The sequence below is a fragment of the Martes martes genome, assembly GCF_963455335.1.
Source record: "Martes martes genome assembly, chromosome: 8".
Classification (NCBI taxonomy): domain Eukaryota; kingdom Metazoa; phylum Chordata; class Mammalia; order Carnivora; family Mustelidae; genus Martes; species Martes martes.
The window spans coordinates 12,219,157-12,241,175 of record NC_137895.1 but is presented as its reverse complement, the minus strand read 5'-3'; positions in this window follow the sequence as shown (position 1 = coordinate 12,241,175).

The window sequence follows — 22,019 nt, the reverse complement described above, 5'->3', positions numbered from 1 at the left end:
CCACCGGCCTCTGCCGTGTCTGTCTGTCTTTCTGTCTCTCTCTCTCTCTCTCTCTCGAAGTTTCCTCCCCTCTGTCTGCTGGTTGTGCTTTGAAGTCCTAGCTGTCCTCCCATTGTGCGTAGCTATAGGAACGGAAATCCTTGTACTGTAAAAGCTGCCCCTGCCTCACTGGCCGGACCCCACTGCCTCTCCTGGGGACCCCTCCCTCCCCCGATCCTGATCCCGGACAGGGTTCCAGGGTCCTGCCTCCGGCTAGACACTGCCCTCCGTCATGAGCTTCACAGTTTACACTTGCACTGGGCGGGGGGGGGAAGGCAGGCTGGAGCTGCTTCTCCTCCTGCCCCCTCCCGACCCCTGACCCCCATCCCCTTCCCTCCCCCGTGTCACAGAGGAGGCGGGTGAGACACGGGGAGGTGGTACGCTTCAGCCCATCCCCGCGGCACCCGGTTCAGGGCAGGGATCTGCCTCGAACCACGCTGTCTCCTACTGTGCTTGCTTCTTAAGCATTTATTGAGCACCTGCTGGGTGCTGGGTCCACTGTGTGCTAGGAAACAAAGAGGGTGAGCAGTGCACTTTACGCCTCCCAGGCCAGGCCCTTTCCCAGCCCTGGCCTCTTTCCCTTACCCGCATGGCCTGTGCCCACCCCTGCTGCCCCACTGCCTTGTGCCCTGTGTGCTGTTTGGCGGTGGGGGGGTGGGGGGGTGCAGGAGCAGCTGGGAACCGGAGCTGAGCCCGGAGAGGTAGGTGGGAAAGCTCCTTGGGGGTCCCTAGCCTGTGCCTAGCGCTGGACTGCTGCAGACCAGGTGTGGCGGGATTTGAGCATGTGGACCAAAGGTCTTGTCGTCTTGTCATCAGCTCTTAACAAATACATTTTGTATCTTAATCTCCTTTAAAATATTGAGATTTAGGCCTACCAGGAATCTTAGTGATCATCTAGTGACTCTTTCTGAGGCCCAGAGAGGGTGACTGTCTCTCTGGTCTCAGCGCACACGGCAAGTCTGTGATTGGCAGAAGTGGGGCTAAGTCTGGGTATCGGGCACACCCCTCCCCATGCTTCCTCAGCCCCGGGTGGGGGGAGGGGCCCTTCAGAAACCAGAGGCGCCTTTTCTCTGACCCTTTCTCTAGATCGCCCTTTGAGGGTTCCTGTAAATTCTGTGTACACACACGTGAACACTGAGTTCTACACGGGCCCCAACCCCAGCTTGCCGTATCCTATCCCTCTCTCCTGGCACCCTGCTTCCATGCCCTCACCCAGCCCCAGCCTGCACCCTCTAAGCAGACCGGGTACCATCGCCAGGACAGGTGTGTGGCCTGGTCCCACCCCATGATGTCCCCCTGCTGCCCCAGATCTCTGTGTACGCTACCAATTAAAGTGGGTTTGTTTCTAAGCTGTGTTCCTGACCATGTGAATTTTCTCTGCTTCCCAGAGGTTTGCTTCTTCCTCCAACCAAAGCTGGCCTTGGCCTCCCTGGATCACACCTGCCCATGGGGCAGCACTGAGTCAGTCTTCAAGTTTGAATGGATGGGGGAGGGGCACCCCAAAACAGGAGGTTGTGCCCCTTTCTTGGCCCTTGCTCTTCTGGGCTTCTGGGAGGTGCGTGCTGAGTTGGCAGTGTCCCTCCGGAGGGGTAGCAAGGTCAGACGAGGTCCTCCCCACCCCATGGATCATTAGCCCTTTGGGGCCACCATAGGTCTGAGTTCTGTGGGGCCCCTGGAGACCATTGATTTGGCCCCCGGGAATGATTGGCATCGTCTGGAAACATTTTTGCATCACCAAGCCTTGGGTAGGGGGTCCTGCTGGTATCGAGCAGATAGAGCGCCCCTGTGCTCAGGTCATGCCCCACAATAAAGAGTTATCTGTCAGTACTGGGCACCTTCAGTTGGACAGTTGGTTCTCAAGGTCAGGACAGAGCCCAGGTCTGTATGGTTGACTTGATGTACAACTTTCTGGACAGTATTTAGTAAACCCTGGGCGAGCAGAGTGAGCCCTCGTGTGGAGTGAAGCAGGGTGTGGGAGGGGCTGAGGGTGGAGGTCAAGGGACAGGATCTTGAGCCTGTGCCACCCCGAACCTACCCCCAGGGTGGAGGGAAGTGGAGGAGACTGGTGTTGCACCTGCTGCGTGCTTTATCCTTGGCGTCTCAAGCCCCGCCCCCCTTCAGCTCCACGAGAAACCCTCTCCTCGTGTTCACCCTGCTGTCCCCAACTTTTCCCAGACGGTGCAAAGCTGGTGCCGTGGCAGATGGGGGATTCGAAACCAGAGGCCATCTCAGCTTCGTGTGGGCGAGAAAAGGATTTTTGCACTGATGGTCTGTGTTTTGTTGTTGTTTTTTTTTTTAAGATTTTATTTATTTATTTGACAGAGATTGCAGGTAAGCAGAGAGGCAGGCAGAGAGAGAGGAAGGGAAGCAGGCGCCCTGCCGAGCAGAGAGCCCGATGCGGGGCTCGATCCCCAGGACCCTGGGATCACGACCTGAGCTGAAAGCAGAGGCTTTAACCCACTGAGCCACCCAGGCGCCCCGATGGTCTGTGTTTTTGATCAAGAAATGCCAACAAGCATGTAGGCGACCGGGCTCTCAATTCAGAGGGCGAGGTCTCAGTCCAGACATTCACAAAGCGAGGGGAGCCTGGCTAGGGCAGAAGCGAAACCAGGCGGGCCTGGGGCGTGGGGGAGCAGGAGGAGAGCTCCCCGTTCTGCCCACCTGGGAGCCTAGCCCCCCTTCCATCCTTTGCCCACACTAGGCAGAGAGGGCAATCGTAGGAGGCAAATCACGTTGACGCTTTCCTAGTCCTGGACTTTGTAAGTGTGAGACATGGAGGCCGACACCATCCCCTGTATCACAGGCCAGCGCGGTGTCTTTAGAAGGGCTCATGGGGACGCAGCTGGGCTCAGCAGAGCAAGCCTTCCCCTGTGGGCCAAGCCCCGGCCCTCTCTGCCACTCCCTCCCCCTGCTGGGGACTCTGAATAAGTCATGTCCTTTCCCAGACACTTGAGCTTCTTTAGCTCTACATGGGAGGTGGGGACAGGGCAGCTGGACCAGACAACATACGAAGAAGCCCCTTGCAACCCTACGTTCTCTGCAAGGAGGAATTGATATTCCCATTCCACAATGCATGACATTCTGCTCGTTACTAAACAGAGCACGCTTGCTCCAGCCTGGGCCTGGCCCCGGCTCCTTGCATTCCTCAGGCTCTCCCTGGGCTGGGGTCACTGGGCATGGGGGCGCTGGCTGCGGTAGAGGACACTAGCCCCACAGATCTCTGCTTAGCCCTGGGACAGAGGGTAGAAGCGAATGGTAGGAAAATTCCCCCACTGTGAAACCATTCAGAGACAAGTGCAGGACAGCCGTCGTAGTTCCCGACCCCAGGACGGGCATGCTGGGAATCTGAGTTCAGAGAATTCTGTGCTGCAAACTCCAAGTATTTATTTTGTTCCACCTCCCTGAACCTGTCACTCAAAAGGGAAATTCAGTCTGGGTCACGGCTTGCTGGGGCCAGCTGGGGCTCCGCAGCAAAGGCTGCCGGGAACAGGGGTAGGGAGGGAGGGTGGCCTTTGTTGAAGACCTACGGTGCACTGAGCACCATGCTGGGCCTCTTGTTGGATCCTCGTGGCAAAGCTGTGTGTGTGGAAGGATTATGACTCCCCTTTTATTTTACGTACCAGGAATCGAGGCCCAGAGAGGTGAAGCCACTTGTCTGAGGTTGCACAGTGGTGAGGGGGCAGAGCTGAGCTAGAAGCCACGTTTGATCACCAAGCGTGTTTTCTCCCCAGAGTTTTCAATCACTGAATTGGCTGAGGGGCTGCTCTCTGGAGGGAGAGACATCTGAACGCAGTTCAGTAACCTGGAGCGGATGTCGTGCACAGGGAGTGAGATGCTCTATAGCTCACCACAAAAGGTCCAGCCGTGGCAACAGAGGACCGTGATGATGGCTGTTTCATGGTGAAGTCTGAGCTGAGCGCACTAGGCCAGGGGCTGGCTCTGCTCCACAGGTCATGCAGGCATCCAGGTTTCAGGCCACCCCATCTCTAGGGGTGACATCCCCATGTCACCATCTGCAAGGTCAAAGCCACGTTCACCCCATAAACCACATTCCCCTTCCGCCAGCGAGGGTAGGGGAAGAGACTGCAAAGGATGCTGCAGTCGGGCCCCTCCACTCCCTTTCCCTGGCCATGCACGCTGGCGAGAAGGGCTGAGAAACACAGTTCCTTGCCCGGTGGCCCCGTGCCCAGGGGCACCTCTGCAAGGAGAAATGGGAGAGGCCACCTGGCTGGCCAGCTAACGGTCATCCGGGCACCCTCACCCATTAGGTCCAGACCTCGGGCCACCGAGCGCAACCTGACTTCCCTGCCACTGCTTCCTTAAAGTGAATCTGGGCTTGATTTTCTCCTGCACCTCGATCAAAACTTGGACTGTCCCGTGGTTTTTCTCATCTGTACCCAAAGCTGTTTAGGTGGCAGATGTAACCTCCCTTAAAATCCTTTGCCCGTGTGATGATGGACAGTTCAGTCTTCAGGCAAAAAGGGAAGACCTTCCCCCCTCCGCCCCGCTGTGGTCTGCTTGCACAAAAAGGTGGAAACTGAGGAAGAGAAGGATGGGCAAGTTCTCCTTTCCTTGCTCTCTGGCTTCCCTTTTGGCTAATTTCAGTTTCTCTCTCCTCTGCCCTTGGTCCTTGGGAGGTGGGTCTGGCAGGGGTCGGGGGAGGTGGTCGGAGAAGCATGAAAGGTCTTAGTTCCCTGGTACTGTGGTGTCACAGTAAGAAAGTGTCACACTTGGAGCATGGGTGATGTTTCACAATGACATTAAAATCACAAGCATTTTGTAGATTTTCCCAAGCCTGTCCCACCATCCCTGGCAGTGGCTCACCTGCGGGCAGCTTGATGTAGTTCCGTGCCTCTTTATGTGGGTTGCTTGCTACGTCTTTCCACAGCCTCTAGGAATGTTCTAATACCTGTTGGTTTCCTGTGCTGAGATTTCTTGCCCCTCCAGTGAACTCTCTTAGATGGGGCTTCAGGCATTACCAGCTTTCTCTTGTGGATTTCCCACATCTGGTCTATATGAAACTCACATCCTTAGCCCCAGCCAGCGTTAAAGAGTATAAACTGCTCTGAATTCAGGAGGGATCTCCGGTCTCTAACTCAGACCGTCTATCATTCATTAGATTTATCAGGCAGAGGACAGACAGTGGTCCACAGAGCCCTCAGCTACAAGGACATGCGTCAAGCACTCTAGACTTAAAATGAAGAGCACACATTCCCACAGCATGCCATAGCGGTCTTGGAAATGTCCCTTTCCCCCAAGACCCTTTCATGACCAACTCCTTTATATCTTTGACATAGGTGAGAAGTATGAGAATCAAGTAGCTGGTTCTTGGCCAGATATGTTGAAACTTATGCCTTCGGTCTGGCACCTGGCTTTGGAATCTGAGATCAATCTCGTTAGGGTCTCCGCAGAAATTAAGGGAAGAGGGCCAGGACCATCTGCCAGGCGGAGGAGGCTGGAGAATGGACCCAGGGAGGGACTCCAGCTTCATCTAGGAAAAGGAACTCTGCACAGGGCTGGGCTGGGCTTCAATATGGATCCTGTCCTTACGGGAAATGTTGCTATTTTGTTCATTGTGAATGTCTCAGTCCATTCAGGTTGCTATAGCAAAAATACCATAAATTGAGTATTAACAGCTTTCCCATACTGCAACATAAACAGACTTAAAAACAACAGAAATTTATTTCTCACAGTTCTAGAGGCTGGGAAGCCCAAGGTTAAGGTGCCGGCAACTCCCGGATCTGGTGAAACCTGCTTGCTCATAGATGTCAGTCTTCTTACTGTGCGCTCACACAGCGGAAGGGATGAGGAAGTTCTCTGGGGTCTTTTTTTTTTATAAAGATATTAATCCCACTCATGTAGGCTCTACCCTCATGAACTTATCGCCTCCCAAGGGCCCCCCTCCAGATACCATCCCACTGGGAGTTAGGTTTCAACATGGGAATTTTGGGGGACACAAGCACTCAGTCTATAGCAGCAGATTTTTTGCATTACTTTTTATTTTTAAAAATTTACATGAAAATATTATTTGGCTTGATTCCCGAGTTTTTTGGCAGCTCTCTAAATTTTGCCCCAGAGACAGTTGCCACACGCACATCCCTCCGGTCCTGGCCCTGGCTCCAGGGTCCCAGTTGGGTTCTAGTCTGTTTCATGCATCCATTTTGGGACCCCCGGGGCTGAAGAAGCCCACAACCACCCAGGGAATGCATTTCTCAGGACGGATCATCGGATCACAAAAGGGTGGGCCTCAGCCCGGGACGGAAACACAGTCACTTCCTGTTCCACTGGCCAAGGCAAGTCACGTGACCAGCCCACACTCCACGGGGTCAGGAATCGCACTGTCCACTCCAGGGGAGTCACGCGGCAAGGTGCTCGCGCGTATGGCATGAAGAATGATGAACGCGGCTTCATCCGCCACACCGAGCTTCTCTGTGACTCGCTTTCCTCTTTTGTAATCATGGGTGCCCGGGTGGCTCAGTTGGTTAAGTGTCTCCCTTTGGCTCGGGTCATGGTCCCAGGGTCCTGGGATCGAGTACCGCATCAGGCTCCCTGGTCAGTGGAGAGCCTGCTTCTCCTTCTTCTGCTACCCCTGCTTGTGCTCGCTCTCTCTCTCTCTCTCTCTCTGTCAAATAAATTAATAAAATTTTAAAAAAGGGAGAGGTCATCACACCACCATCTCACTGGGTTGTAATGAGTTAATGAATTAATACTTGTGTAACGTTCAGAAGGCTGCCTGGCATGTGCTAAGTGCCAGCCACAGTGGCTTCTGTGCCAGGAGGCTCTCTGGCCAGCCCACCTGGGCGAGCACGCTCCCCGGCCTTGCCCCAGCAGCTCTCGCGGCGTGCCTCCCGGGAGCCCACTTGGACAGATCGCTTCTTGGCACCTCTTGCTTCTTCCTCCCTGAACCTCAGTGGGGACCACAGAGACAAGCTGTATGTCCACATGTGGTCACTGCAGAGTTCTAAGACGTGGCTCCCAAATTCCATGAAGCACCTCCCCCCGAAAGGTGGGATCTACGTCCCCTCCCCGTAACCTGGATGGACTTCTGACTGCTTTGATCTGCGGAGTGTGCCAAGAGGGACACTCTGTGCCTTCCGAGGCCAGCTCAGGAAAGGCCATGTGCTCCGCCTGGTTTTCTTAGAACACTGTCTTGCTCTGAGAACCCAGCCACTGTGCTGTGAGACGTCCCATCCACGATCCACGTGGGGAGGCTGTCTGTGGGAGGTGATCCTGGCGCCGTCCTAGCTGAGCCCCGCCTGAAAGCCAGACATGTGGGTGCCGGAGACTCCAGGTGGCTCCGGCCCCAGCCGTTCGAATCTTCTGGACATGATGGAACAGAGATAAGCCATTCCCACCGTGCTCTGGCCAAATTCATGATCACAGGATCTGAAAGCAGAATAAAGTGGTTGTTGTTTCGTGCCACTGACTTTGGAGGGGTTGGTTAGGCAGTGAGACAAATTTAAGACATTTACCAAATGCTCTTCACTGTCCAGGTCTCAGGGCACAGATACGAATCAGAAGCAGTCCCTGCTCCACAAAGAACAAGCAGCCAAATAAACAGCAATTGCAAGGTAGTTTGTCACATGGTATGATGGGGCTGCGGAAGCCCAGAGGAGGGCCTCCTAATCCAGCAGGGGTGAGGACCTGCACTGATCTCTCTGGGGGGGATGATGCTGGAGTCAAAACTAACAAATTAAAAGCTAGAAGTAGGTTTCTAAACAGAGTATACAAGGGACTAGAGCTCAATGCAGGTGGAGCATAGAGGGCAAAAGCCTACTAAATACCCAGCTGCCACAGGGCCTTTGCACTGACTTATCTCTGCCTATAACATTTCTTCCTCTACAGACCCCACTGGCTCACTTGGCCACTCCATTCCCAAATATCATGTCCTCAAAGAAGCTTCTCCTGACCTCTCCACTTAAGATTCCCCTGGTCCATCCCTCTCCATCCTCTTCCCTGCTTTATCTTTCTGGGTAAACTTATCACCCCTTGACTCTATAACATGTGGTTACTGGTCTCTTCCCCTGGAATGTGAACTGCCCAGGACTAAGGCACATGTCCAGCATAGCGTAGTGCCCCCCCCCCATACAGTAGGTCTTCAATAAATACACCAGGAGCGGGTAGATGAATGGAAGAGACATGATCAGCTACCCCTTCGGGAAGCCCACTCTGGCTGCAGGGGAGGGCTGGGGGGCAGGACAGGAGGCAAGGAAAGCAGGTAAGAAACAGCTGCAGTTGTCCAGGAGGGAGCTACTGCCACAGAAGAGCCTCTTTGGGGACACGCTGTGGGATGGTAGGGGGAGGGCAGATTTGGGAGGGCAGACCTGGGATCCAGCAGCTGTGGGGTGTTGCATGGCGTGGAGAGTCGGTGCTGGCATTTAGGCAGCTGGGTGGCCGGTGGTGCCAGTCACCAAAATGGCAGCTCTAAGCAAAAGGGCGGGGAGCCGGAGGGGAAGACGAACTGAATTTGAGGGCGTGGATCCGTGGCCGCCACAACCTTCAAGTGCAATTGCCCAGCACGATGTGAGGGTCTGAAGCCTGGGGGAGAAGTCAGCCTCCATAGGTCTGCACTCCTGTCACTGTGGGGAGAGCACCGACAGGATCAACCAAGGAGGAAGACGAGGAAGCAGAGGAGAGGACAGACAGCCAAAGAGAGGAGAGGGGCGCAGAATACTAGAGTGTGAGGCCGTGGAAGCCAAGGGAACAGGAAGTTTCGAGAAGGCACAGATGGGCTCAACTGCCAAAAGCTTCCAAGAAAGGGGCTGAAGAGGGTCGACGGGACACCAGAGGAAGCCCGCCGGAGGGGCAGAGTGCGTGGTGAGGGAGACCATGGTGTGCACGCAGCAACAGCGCCTTTCCCTCCTTCCTTCTAAATGCCCGTGGCTGTGCAGGGGAAAGGAAGCATGGCACGAAAACGAGGGAGCTGGGTGGCTCCAGGGGCTCTGCCGGTAGTATCACCAACATTCTCAAGGACGGAGAGGTTTGCGCTTGCCCGGATGCTGTTGAGAAAGATCCAGAAGGAGAGCAGGAAGGGCTGGAGTCAGGGGCCCCGGCGAGGCTCCGAGGACAGCCGAGGGAGGGAGGGGGTGGAGAGGGCAGAGCCCGACGGGACCAAACGGGGCCTCGAGGAAGCCTGCCTTCTGGGGAGACCGGCGTCCTGGTGTGCTGCCCGCTGGGGACAGAGGCCAGTCCCCCAGAGACCCATCCCAGCTCGCCAGTGTTTTCGCAAGAAATTAAACCCTGCGTAGAAAAGCCCGCTCCATTTCCATCCAAAATGAGAGAGCAGCGGTGCTGGCTGCCATCCAGGGGGTGGGGAGTGGAGTCCCCAGAGACAGTGGAAAGGAAGAAGGCTGTGTGACTTTTAATTTTTATTTTTTTTAAAGATTTTATGTATTTATTTGAGGCAGAGGGAGAGGGAGAAGCAGACTGCGCTGAGCACGGAGCCCGATACGGGGCTCGATCCCAAGACCCTGAGATCGTAACCTGAGCTGAAGGCAGACACCCAACTGACTGAGCCACCCAGGCATCCCCTGTGTGACATTTAATGTCCACCCCACACACCCAAGTTCTCTCTGCACCCCGATCCATGCAGGGACTGGGGAGGGACCGACAAGGTCCTCAGGGGACCTTGGGGATGAGGCGGGGCCAGTTACCGTGATTGAGGGAACTAATCACGGACACGGGTGGGAGAGGTTCCTCAGAGGAGGTCACAGTCTTAGCTGCCTCTGGAGGATTTGTAGCATTTACCAGCAAGAGCTTCCTGGAGGTGGGGGAAATCACATCATTCTATTTAATATAATTATACTTAATATAAAAGCTCCCAGCTTCGCGTCTGCCCTATTGTCAGCTCTCAATATAGATGAGCCATTAAAATATTAAAACTAAACTAATAATTTCCACGCCTGTATAAGTTTGATGCCACCCAACCCCTCTTGGTGTTTTTGACGTGCGCGGGAGATAAGACAAGAGAACTTGAAGAATCCCACCTGGGGCGGTAACGGTAGTTTCCAGCACAGACCATCCCTCGAAGAAGGAGCAGAACCGAAATGTGACGCTGCTGTCTCGGGCAGTCAGCGACTTGTCGTCAACACGAAAGCCAGTCTCGCACACACGCCTCGGTAGCCTTGCCCGAGGCGTCCCCCACGCGGAGCCCGGCGGGGAGTCACTTCCCTTGAAGTTCGCTGACAGCAGCATATGGTGGGCTGGTCTGGAGCCACAGATCTAAGCCGGGGCCAAGTCCGACTCTCCGCTCTTTAATCCACTAAAAGCCAATAACATAATGTTTCAGATGTCCTCATCTCTCTTTTCATGATTAGCTCTGGCAACCCGCGTTCTTTTGGGGCCATTTTCCTGAAAGAAATCGTATTTATCACTGGGTGGCCAGCGAGGCTCATTTACTAGCTACATTCCATGCTGACATTTTTGACTCATCAAAAATATCCACGATGATAAGCCACGGGCCTTTGGGTTGCTTGTACTGAGCCCATGCTGCAAGCCAACCTCTCGGATGTCAAGGGCTTTGGGGGGCTTTGGGGGGCTTTCTACTCCCCCTCCCTCCTGCAGAGCGCATACTTGAAGTCATCTAATGTTCCAGAAGACCTGACACACACATGTGCACACAGGCACGAGTGTGCACACAGACGTGCACAAGCACATGTGTGCACAGACAACGCACACAGAGGCATATGCATTTGCTTGTGGACGTGTGAGCACACACATGCACACAGGCACGTCAGGAAGGTGTGTGTGGCACACACATGCACACACTGGTTCACAAGCATGCTTGCACACACACATGCTCTCACACACACACATGAGCACACACTCATACATGTGGCTCACAGGTGTGCACACATCTACCACCACACATGCATGCACACACACACACACATACACACAACCCCATACATGCACAGGAACAGACAGGAGTGTGCAGTCATCATGCACACACACACACATGCCCAATGCATGCACGCACACACATGCCCAATGTACACGCATGGGGACACCCTCACACACATACACACATGCACACACAACATACATGCGTGCGAGGCACATCCTTTGCACACTCGTGCACAAGCACGTGTCCAGCACACTCACGTGCAGGCATTCTTGCACACAGTGCACACAGGTGCAGGTACGCACAATACCCTGCTTGGAACAAGTGAGGAGGAGGAAGAGGAGGAAGGTAGACACATCATTCTTTTTCCTCTAGTTCAAACGACTTCTCTTCTTGGCACCAACTTTTGTTTTGATGTCTTTTGTTATTTTATTAGATCACAAAGACATGGGACTGGAACCAAACCCCGGAGTTTTACAGATGGGTGGTGTGATTTCTAGCAAAGAATCTGCTGGAACAAAATGACATATGGAAAGAAGAACTTGGAGGCCTCTTGGAGTGTCTGCAGCACCCCCGTCCCCACTGCCACGCTCCCAGCAAGGAGGGAACACAGCGGAGGGAGAGTCGCTGGGCTGGAAGCCGTGCTCTTGCTCCAAGCGACTCTGCCACTCCAACTGTGCACACCTGGTCCGGCTGCTCCCCGTCTCTGGTCCTTCCAGCTTCGCCGTTGGAAGGCTAGGGTCCCCTTACCTAGCAGATGGAGAAATTGTGGAACTTTCCTGGGTCACATAACCAGAACTCAAGTGTCAGAGCTTCCGTCCCGGGGCCCGTGACTACAGGGCTTCCCAAATTTGAACGTGCGTATGAATCGCCTGGGGATCTTGTTAAAATGCAGACTCTGAGTCACTAGGTCTGGAATGGCCCTGAGATTTCTTTCTAACAAGCTCCCAGGTGACTACACCTTTACTACAGAGGACGGATGCTCTTCCACGTTTTTTTGTTTTTTTGTTTTTTTTTAAAGGAACGTTGAGGCTGAGATCTGGCTTCCCCACACTGCACCCCAAGCTCCTGGCTGAGATAGGGATGATGACATCTTCTCTCAGAGCTCCCTGGCTCTGAGTCCCCCCACCCCCCAGTGTCACCTACCTCCCTTTTCCGAGCCAGCTCCTTACCCCACCCCCACCTTTGGAGCCCTGAGGAGCACTGTCCCAGCCTCAGGGTTCCTTTCTGCTGGGAGGCCTGGGGCAGGTCCCTCCGCCTCTTGGGGCCTCTGTTTCCCCATCTGTAGGAAGAGGAAGCTGGGCTTGCTCTCAGCCCTGGCTGCATTTTACCGAGGAGTCTGGCCCGGAGCCACGCTCAAAGATTCCTTTTAACTGGACTGGGGTGTGGTGAGGCTCAGACGTCGGGGATATAAAACAGCTGCCCACGTGCTTCTAAGGGATGCCAGGGCTGAGGAGCACAGGTCTGGGGCTCACGAAGGACCAGCACGCAGCGTCCACCGTCAGCGCATCAGGGGGTCTGCCCACTGACCCCATGCTGTCCGATGCTGGGCTCAGGGACAGCTCAGGGAAGCTTCAGAGGGATTTGGGCCCCGCTATTAGACAAGGTCACACTATCCACCCCCCCCAACCCTGGAAAGAACTTTTGAAAGGAGGCTCAGGATAATGACCCCAGCTTCGAGTTGAACTTTCTTTTCTTCTGACTGGCACATGATGCCTGTTTTAATTAAAGTACTCAACCCCACACGTCAATCACCCGCAGACCTCCCCCACCAACGCACCTTCCCACGGAAGGGCTGGAAACGGCGTCTCCGTGCGCCTGGATCGGAGGAGAGCCACTCCCAGGCGGCTGCACGCCCGCAAGTTAGCCTGACAGCCTGGCCAAATGGGGGGCTCATTTAGCCAGAGCCCCCTCGGCCACCTCACAGCAGAGACTCAGATGGAGCCATGGAAAGGTTTCCCCGAAGCCAGCCGCTGGGATGGCTGTAGAGTCCCGTGGTTTCCATAGCGACTTGTCTCTTCCTAAGGCTGACAATGGGTTCTGTCACCAGGGGGACATTTCCAGTATTGGAGAAGCCCGGCCCGGCCCAGAATGGGTCAGCTGTGCCTGTCTAATCTCAGCTCCGAGATGCCTGCTGGTGGCTCAGGGCACATCCTTTTGGCAAGGGACTGAGTTGTCACTTGGGAAGCAGCACCACCCGCATCAGGTCTCCTCCCTCCCCACCAGAGGATGGGAAGGCAGTGGGTACCTCTCAACACTCACTAGCCAGGAATGGAGGATGGCCCCGCACTGGATGCCAGAACTAGACTACCCAGCCTTCCGGTCCTGCTTCTGCCACCTAGTGGCTGGGAAACTGCGCATGTTACTTCGTAGCTCCAGCCTCAGTGTTCCCATCTGTGAAATGGAACATCTTGTTCATCAGCCTCTTCTACGGATTATGCGAGTTAATTAAGGAAAGCCCATACAACAGTATCTAGCCCACCATAGCCTCTGGATTTTCTCTCATTATTTCCAGCCCCACAGTCCTACACAGTGAGACAGTCCAGACTCCAGGTAGAAGTGCTCTGCCAGCTCCCCCCCCCTGCCCAGTCTCCCCTCTGGGAAGGGCAGTGGCTCTGAGGCTTGGCCTGGGGGGGGACTTGCAGTACTCCCGATGTCCAGTGCACCCCAGATCTATACCGGAATCTCTGAGCATGGGACTCAGACATCTGCTTTTTTGAAAAGTCTACGGATGGTGTGAATGCTCAGCCCAAGTGAGGAACCAAGAGAAATCTGGAAGCACTGGCCCCTTGAAGGTTTACTCAGCCTGAGTCCTGAGTCCCTGGGAGCTCCCAAGGTCAGAGTGGAATCCAAGGGTGGGGAGTGGATGGAAATGAAGATTCGCCCGGTCTGGACCACCCTCTGCTTATTCACACCCTGCACACAAGCATTTCAGCTCCGGCAGTGAGCCTGAGCCGTGGGCACAGCCAGGAGTGAGGCCAGGCCGCTGCCATGCGGGGCTCACTCGCTTGTGGGGACACACACGTGTTTCCACTTATCACACAAACACACCTGTCAGTGGTCAGGGAAGGCGTCCCACACGAGCGGGACCTGGAGGGTACGGAGATGCCAGCAAGCAGAAGGGGACGTATTCCAGGTGGAGAAACCCCCACAGGCCCGATCGACTGTGGCATCTTCTGGAAACCAGAGGAGGGGTGTGTCGTTAAATCTGGGAAGGGGGGGCGGCGAGGGGAGGGAGAGAGCGCAGGCTGACAGCAGCGGCGTAGGCCCGCTGGGGCCATGAGCCTTCGTCCGGGCAGTGAGGCCGCTGATAGGTTTCAAGCAAGGGGTGACGCGACTGGATTTGCAATTTAAAAAGATCCTTCTTGGCTGCTGCTGTCAGGGACCGGACTGACCACCTCACAAGGACCCTGTCAGCTAAGTCTGTTAGACAAACAGTGAACAGAGGCCCAGGAGCCCGGGTCACCTGGCAAGGTCACGTGGCCAGCAAGCAGCAGAGGCCGGACTCCCACTGGGTCTTCACACCCAGATCTGGGCTCTCTTCACTCCCCTCCCTTGGCTGTGTCCACGCCGGCCTTGTCACGCCTCCCCTGTTTGTCCTACACAGCCCCCCCCACCCCATCCCCACAATCTCATTAAAAAGTCCAGACGCCCCGCAGATCCCATTTGGTTCTGCTAATCCATGTTGGCTGACATCCTTCCCCAAGACCATTGTGAGGACAAATCTTCCTTCTTTGGATGTTGATCTGATTTTGAGATGCATCCCAAGGCTAGTGGCAGCCAAACTTGGCAGGCTGAGGCGGCTGATGTCAGTCATCTGTTGCTGTGGAACAAACCATCCCCAAAACTTAGTGGGAACAACCAACACTTACGATCTCACACAGTTTCCATGGGTCAGGAATCTGGGAGCGGCTTAGCTGTGTGCCCCTGGCTCCCGGGCTCTCATGAGATTGTAGTCGAACGTCAGCCAGGGGCTGCCCTCATCGGAAGGCTGGACTGGGGCTGGAGGACACACGTCCAAGGTGGCTCCCTCCCACGGTGGGCCGTTGACTCTGGCCACTGGCTGGGGGGGCGGGGGTCCCTCACAACATGGCAGCTGGCTTCTCCCACACTGAGCAGTCCCAGAGAGTGAGGAGGAAGCCACAGTGTTTTTTATGACTCAGCCTCAGAAATCACATACATCCTTGCTATAATATCCAGCTGGTTATTCAGTGTGGAGGAGACCACACAACAGCGTGAATACCAGGAGCGGACGATCGTTGGAGGTTGTCTTGGAGGTGACGAGCTCGGTGATCTTTTGGGGATGTGGTTTGGTGGTGTCTCTTGTGGTGTCTCTCTAATTAGAGACAGAGACTGGTTCCTTGGGCGCTGGCAGAAACTCTTTCACCTCTTTCCTGAGGGGTAGGACCTGGAGAGTTGCTCAGGAAATGCAAGCATTTCAATTCAGCTCAGATCCACCAGCATTGATTAGGCACCTACTGTATGCCAACCCACACCCCTTACCTCATCTCTCCCTCACTGCCCGCTTGTGGCAGGCATTTTGGGTTTTCCTCTTTTACAAATGAGGAAACTGAGGGCCAGCGGGGAAATTGGTCAGGGAGCAGGTGCCCTCCTTAGGAGCGTAGTGGGCAGGGTCAGCCAGGCTGGGAACCCAGGCTCAGAAGGCAGAGGGACAAATCTCCAGGTACCAGACTGTGGGGGAGGAGTCTGTATGATTCCACTTCGTCTTCTCCCTAGAGACTAGGTCACATTCATAAAGATGGAAAATAGATGGGGGTCGACAGCAGCTGGGGGCAGGGGATGAGGGGTTCTTGCTTAATGGGTGCAAAGTTTTAGCTTTGCAAGAGGGAAAGAGTTCTGGATCAAGGACCACACAATGATGCGAATATGCCCATGCCACTGAATTGTACATTTAAAAATGGTAAAAATGAGAAAGTGTGTGTCATGTGTGTTTTACCACAATAAAGACACTGGGGAAAAAATTTCTCAGGATCCCGATCCCAAGACAGCTCCTGGCCATCAGGTCTTGGCCCTTGGGGGAGTCAGGACTTGAAAACACCCCAGAGGCAGGGAACATGAGTTCCTGAGTTATTAGGGACATGGAACTTGCTAGAGTGAGGAAGACAACAGTGATTCCCCCCTCCCACCCCAGCTCACCCCCAAAATGAAAGACAGCCCTCACAGAGCTCATCATTGAGTGAGTGAGGCAGACAGACATCAATCAAATAATCAGAGCGAAAGGGGAAAATTCTACTTTAGGAAGACTACTGGAGCACAGAATGGGGAGTGCAAAGTGGGGTTTGCTGGAGAAGGCTCCTGGGGAGGGGGCTTGCCTGAGCTTAGAAGGAGATAACCAGGCAGAAATAAAATGAGAAGAGTATCCCTTCCCCCAGGAGCTCCTTTGCTTTTTCAAGGGAGGGAGGGGGCAGGGAGAGTGCTGGAGAGGTGCGAGGTTGGGATGGGGTTAAGTGGCTAAGGCAGCTGGGCTCTGAGCATGGTTGGAATCAGAGATCCAGCCTGGCCCGTCATCCTGGGCAGTTTTCCTGAGGGCTGGCACGGGACAATGGGGAGGGGGCGTTCAACAGACCCACCAGCAGCCCAAATTCCAGCCGATGAGCACTCTCAGGGCTTGGCCTCACCCCAGAGGACACCCCATTGTCCGCTGTCAGTCACTCCCGGAAGCTGGCACCCCCTGCTCACTGGTTCCAGCCCCATGTGGCCCTCCCAGAGCTCTGACCATGCTGAAGCCAGCCCCCAGGCCCTCTGAGCCCCACATGGTGGCAAGAGCCTCCTTCGTAGGTCTCCCTGACCTCAGTTCTTCACACGGTCTCTACCCGGACAACAGGCCGATTGGACCTCTCCCCCGATGCAAGCCACCCACAGGCTCCCCACCTCCCTTGGCAAGACAGCCAGACTCCTCCTGGGACCTCTGAGCCTCGACCCCCCTCTCAGGCCTCCTGGCCCACTCCTGCAGAGGCCTTCTGCCTGCCTCCAGCTCCCCGGTTACACACCCACCTCAGGATCTTTGTATCTGCTCTGTCCATCTGCTTAAATCTCTAGTCAAAGAGGCTCTCTCTGGCTACTCTGCTCAGAATAACCCCTCCAGCGCTCTCTCTGCCTCATTCTTCTCCATGGTACTTACTATACATTGTATATATGCAGCTGATTTATTGGTGATCCGGGTCTCCCCTAGAATGCACATTCCGTGGAGTCAGAAAATTGGGTTTGCTCGCTGCTACATCCCCAGGGCCGAGAGCAGTCTGACGCATAGTAGGCCTTCAGAAATACCGACTGAATGAATGAATGGATGGATGAGGCCCAAGGTAGTTCTCAAAACACAGATGCAATGAAGGAGAATGTTCTGGTGGCCAAAATTTGGCCCCGAGTTGGTGGATGGTAGATGTTTGTTGAATGACTATATGAACACATAATAACCTAGGTGCCACTCACTGATCAATGTCATACCTGTACCCTCCTAAGGTCTCAGTCTCCCTCTCTGTAATATGGGGGATTGGGGTTAGACTAATGACTTTTTAAAAATGTCTTATTTTAATTAATCAATTAATTTTAAAATGTCTTACTTTTTTTTTAAGCAGCTTTCAAATGGAAAGGTATGTAGCACCATGACAGCTGCCGTGGAGGTATTCTTGCTGAAGGTGGCGGTCTTGGAACCTGGGCCACTTGTGACCACCCCCAATCTCAGCATTCCCTAATTCGCCATGGCTCAAGGCAGTTGGGAGTGTTTGTGAGAACAGCTTAAAATCCACCGGACTCAGGGACTCCTAGATCCCCAGTAATAGATTATATTATTGTCCAGCAAATAGTCCTCAGCAGCCCCGCACATTGGTGTGGGGCTTGGCCCTGTGACTTGATTTACCCCTCAAAATGTGAGCCTAAGTGACAGTGTGGAAGTTTCCAGTGGAGGCCTGAAGAGGCGCTGGATGTTTTCTCCTTCCCTGCTAGGCTCCTGCCCTCTGCCATGAGAACATGCAGCCCAGAGAAGAGCTGTTTCTTCAGCCAGGGGGAAGGAGAGACGTGTGCAACTGACCTGACTCTGTGCACAGCTGGGACCTGAGCCACAGCTACTGATCCCCTGCCCCGGATGCACAGCAGGAGTGAGAAATAAACAGTGTTGCTGTAAGAAGCTGAACTTTGGGGTCACTTGTTACATAGCATAACGTGGCGAGAGCTGGCTAATACAGGTCCCTGGTAGCATCGATGTGACTGGATCTGAACTCTGGGGGGGAGGAACCCAGATTTGGAATTTCTTTTCAAGCTTTTAGCAGTTTCCTCAGCTTACAATCTATCCCTAAGAATACGATTTCTCCTCCTTACCCTAATGCCCAGAGGTCTCAAGCTTGTGGCTCCTGGCTACATGTAACTTGAAGATGTGCCTTTTTTTTCCCCCAAAGATTTTATTTATTTATTTTAGAGTGAGCCATGTGAGCCAGGGGGAGGGGCAGACAGAGAGGGAGAGAGAAGCTCAAACAGATCCCCCGCCGAGAGCAGAGCCAGATGCAGGGCTCGATCTCATGAACTGAGATCATGATCTGAGCCAAAATCAAGAGTCTGATGCTCAACCGACTGAGACACTCAGGTGCCCCAAGGACATGTCTTTTTTTTTTTTTAAGATTTTATTTATTTAGGGGCTCCTGGGTGGCTCAGTGGGTTAAAGCCTCTGCCTTTGGCTCAGGTCATGATCTCAGAGTCCTGGGATCAAGCTCTGCATCGGACTTTCCGCTCAGCGGGGAGCCTGCTTCCCCCCGCCCCCCGCCGCCTAGCTCTCTGCCTACTTGTGAACTCTTTCAAACAAATAAATAAAATCTAAAAAAAAGGAAAAAGTATTTATTTATTTATTTGTCAGAGAGAAAGAGAAAGCACAAGCAGGGGGAGTGGCAGGCAGAAGGAGAAGCGAACTCCCCACTGAGCAGGGAGCCCAGTGAAGAACTTGATCCCAGGACCCTGGGATCATGACTTGAGCTGAAGACAGATGCTTAACTGACTGAGCCACCCAGGTGTCCCAAGGCATTCCTTTTTTTGACCCGAAGCCATCCATCCATCTATCCATCCATCCATCCACCCACCTGCCCATACTATATACCTCTCACCAACACGGGAATACACAGACTGTCACAACTGTAGATTTCAGAATGGCCATTCAGGAAAAACCTTCTCTTCAGCAAATATTAGTGGCGCACCTACTTTGCCAAGGCTGAAGAGATGAAAAAGAATCAGTCCCTCCCTCCTTGAAATTTAGGTTATTACACACAGGCTAGGAAAGAGTCTGACATGAGTAAACCACCATCAACAGCACACACAAAAAAAACCCTCTTCATCTCAAATTCAAAAAGCACCCGTCATTTTTAGTTAGTGAGGCTGGATAATTTCTGAAATTGATGGATGCTTATAGCATACACAAGAAGAGCATTTTTGCAACAACAGAACCTTTTATCCGGCTTTCAGGCAGCTAAAAACATCCCAACCCATGCTTTTTAGCTATCTTTACCGAGACTAATTTTCACAAACATCATTTGAAAGAGGGCTGCAGTGCGCCAAAGTGGGGAGACATGCCCCAAGATTGAGGCACACTATGCGGTTGGGGGCCCGGGTCAGGGGGATGTCCTTTTTCCCGTTCAAGTCCCAGTTTCTTCATTTGCAGGGTGGGCTCATGTGAACAAAGCAGGCTGGACCAGATTTTAAGAGCACATTCTTGTCCAGCTGCTAAGCCCAAGGGGATTGCTATACTTGGGGGCAGGGGTCTTGGAGGAATGACCCCAAAGAATGCTCCCTCTCCCTACCCCAGGGAGGCAGGGATCCCTAAGCAGCTTTTCTATCACCTCCTCGGCCCCAACCTTTCCCTCTCTGACCCTATCCGCTTCCTCCCACCTGCCGGGTTCACCGCACTCTGGCCCCAACGCCTTCTTGCCAATCGTCACACATGCCAACCAGCTTAGAGCCTCAGAGCTTTGCCCTTGCCATGCTCTCTGCCAGAAATGCACTTGCCCCAGCTGTGCGCATGGCCCCCACCTGAGTCCTTTAGGGTCCTGCCCAAATGCGCCCCCGCCCGGAAGAGGACTTCTCAGACCCTCTACCTGACAAACGCCCCAGTCCCTCGGCATCCCCCCCTCTTTTATTTTCCTCCCAGGTGCTCTTCACCATCTGCTCTGCGGAATCTGACTGCCCCCACCGGAGTGTCAGCTTTCTAAGGTATTATGACCTTGACTACTGCTGTGCCCCCAGCACCTAGAACCTGGCTTAGGGTAGATACTCAGACGGTATTTGCTGAAGGAGTGAGCAAATGAACACATATGCCAGGAGAGGGGAAACCTGTCCCCCACCCCAGCCCTCGGCCTTGCCCCCACAGGGTGGGCTAGCTGGTGGAAGTCCTGAGACCCAGTTGGACAAAGGGGAGACTGGGGCCCGGAGGGAGAAGGAGGTTCATTGACTCCGCTCCACCAGGTCGCAAGGTAAGCTGTCCAGAGCCATCTTCCTAATGTCAAGAGCTCTAGCTCCTTCACTCACCCACACCACCCCAGCCCCTGCCAGGTCTCCAGCTCCTGTCTCTGCTAAACTGCCCCCGCCACCAGGTGCCGAAGGATGCCACGTCCTGTCTCAGACCAGCAGTCCCTCTCTGCCTCTGCCTCTGCCTCTGCCTCCTGGGGGCATGGGGTGTGAAGGAACTGGGGTGCTGAGTCCGCTGGGGGCTGCATATTTTATATGCAAACTTCTTCTGCCACACTCCCACCGGCCAGTGGGGCTGCAGCAACTGTCCCCACTTTATGGATGAGCAAAGTGAGGCTCAGAGAAGTGAAGAGGTTCCCGTAGGTCACAGCAAGCCAAAAAGTGGCCCAGAAAAGCCCATTCCCCATCTCTCCCCGCCCCCAGTCTGAGAAAAGCCATCTGGGGCTAGGGCTGCAGCCCCCGGAGCTCCCCGCCCAGAGGGAGAGCTGTCAGTCAGCGGGGAGCTCTTCTCCTCCTCCCTCCCACGCGCCCCCCCCATCAGTGTCACATGGCCCCGGGAAGGAGCAGAACCTGCGGGGGCGCCTCCCCTGGGAGGCTGTGCAGGGAGCCCTGGGAGCCGCACCTGGGGGTGGCAGAGTGGGGGACACGCACGTGTTCAGGTGTGCACACGTGCTTACCCACGCCCTCCTCTCTCTGGCTCTTGGACTTTCTAAGCACCTCCTCTAGAGGCATGTCACTCGCTGGGTTTGTGCCCCCAGACTGGGGGCTCACGTGGAGAAGCCTCCCAGGTCAGAGGTGGCAGGGAAGCTTGGAGAGGAGCCAGGCCAGCCACTCTTCCTTGTTGCTGGGATCTAGAGTCCCGTAGGTGGGAACTGGGGCCACGTGGCATGAGGTCAGGTTCCTTATGAGAGCACGCACATTGAACATAGCCATTGAGTAGGAGCGCTCCAAGGTCAGACCACCCGGGTTAGAATCTGGGCTCTTTCTCCACTGATTGGCCCCAGACAAGTTCCAGGATCTCTCTGAGTCCCCATTTCCTTATCTACTTTAAGACAATGTTTACTGAACCCTTGCTTAGGGACAGGCATGGCTCTAAGCTCTGTAACTATACTCACTCTTCCCAGCAACCCTAAGAAGGAAATACTCTTGTCATGCAATTGAGAGCTGAGGAAAATGAAGCCCAGAGTGGTTAGGTAATTGGCCCAAGATCACACAGCTGAGAAGTAATGGTGCCAAGATTTAATCCCAGACAATGAGGCTCCAGAGTCCTGGAGCTGGATCACTGTTGGGTTCACTGTCCGGTAAGGATTCAATGAGATAAGGTGTATTAGCACTTAGCACGATAGTGGCTCGAGCGGGCACTCAATAAATGATTAGTAGCGACAATATCACGGATCTCTTGAAAATCTGATGGAAGACGGACCTTTTGGTAGAAGATTGCACATGTACCCACAAAATACTACCTATGGTTTCAGGGTTCCTGAAGTCCACCCACGAGTGCCCTGTGGGCACCTCTGCTCAAGCCCAACCGTGCTATTTACATATGGGGAAGGGGGAGGAGAGGCCATGTGGGACATGCCCATACCCTATTACGTCATTTGGTCCTCTGATGTGGGTATCACTAGCCCGGTGGGCAGATGAGAAAATGGAGGGAAATGTCGAGCCCTCAGAGCAA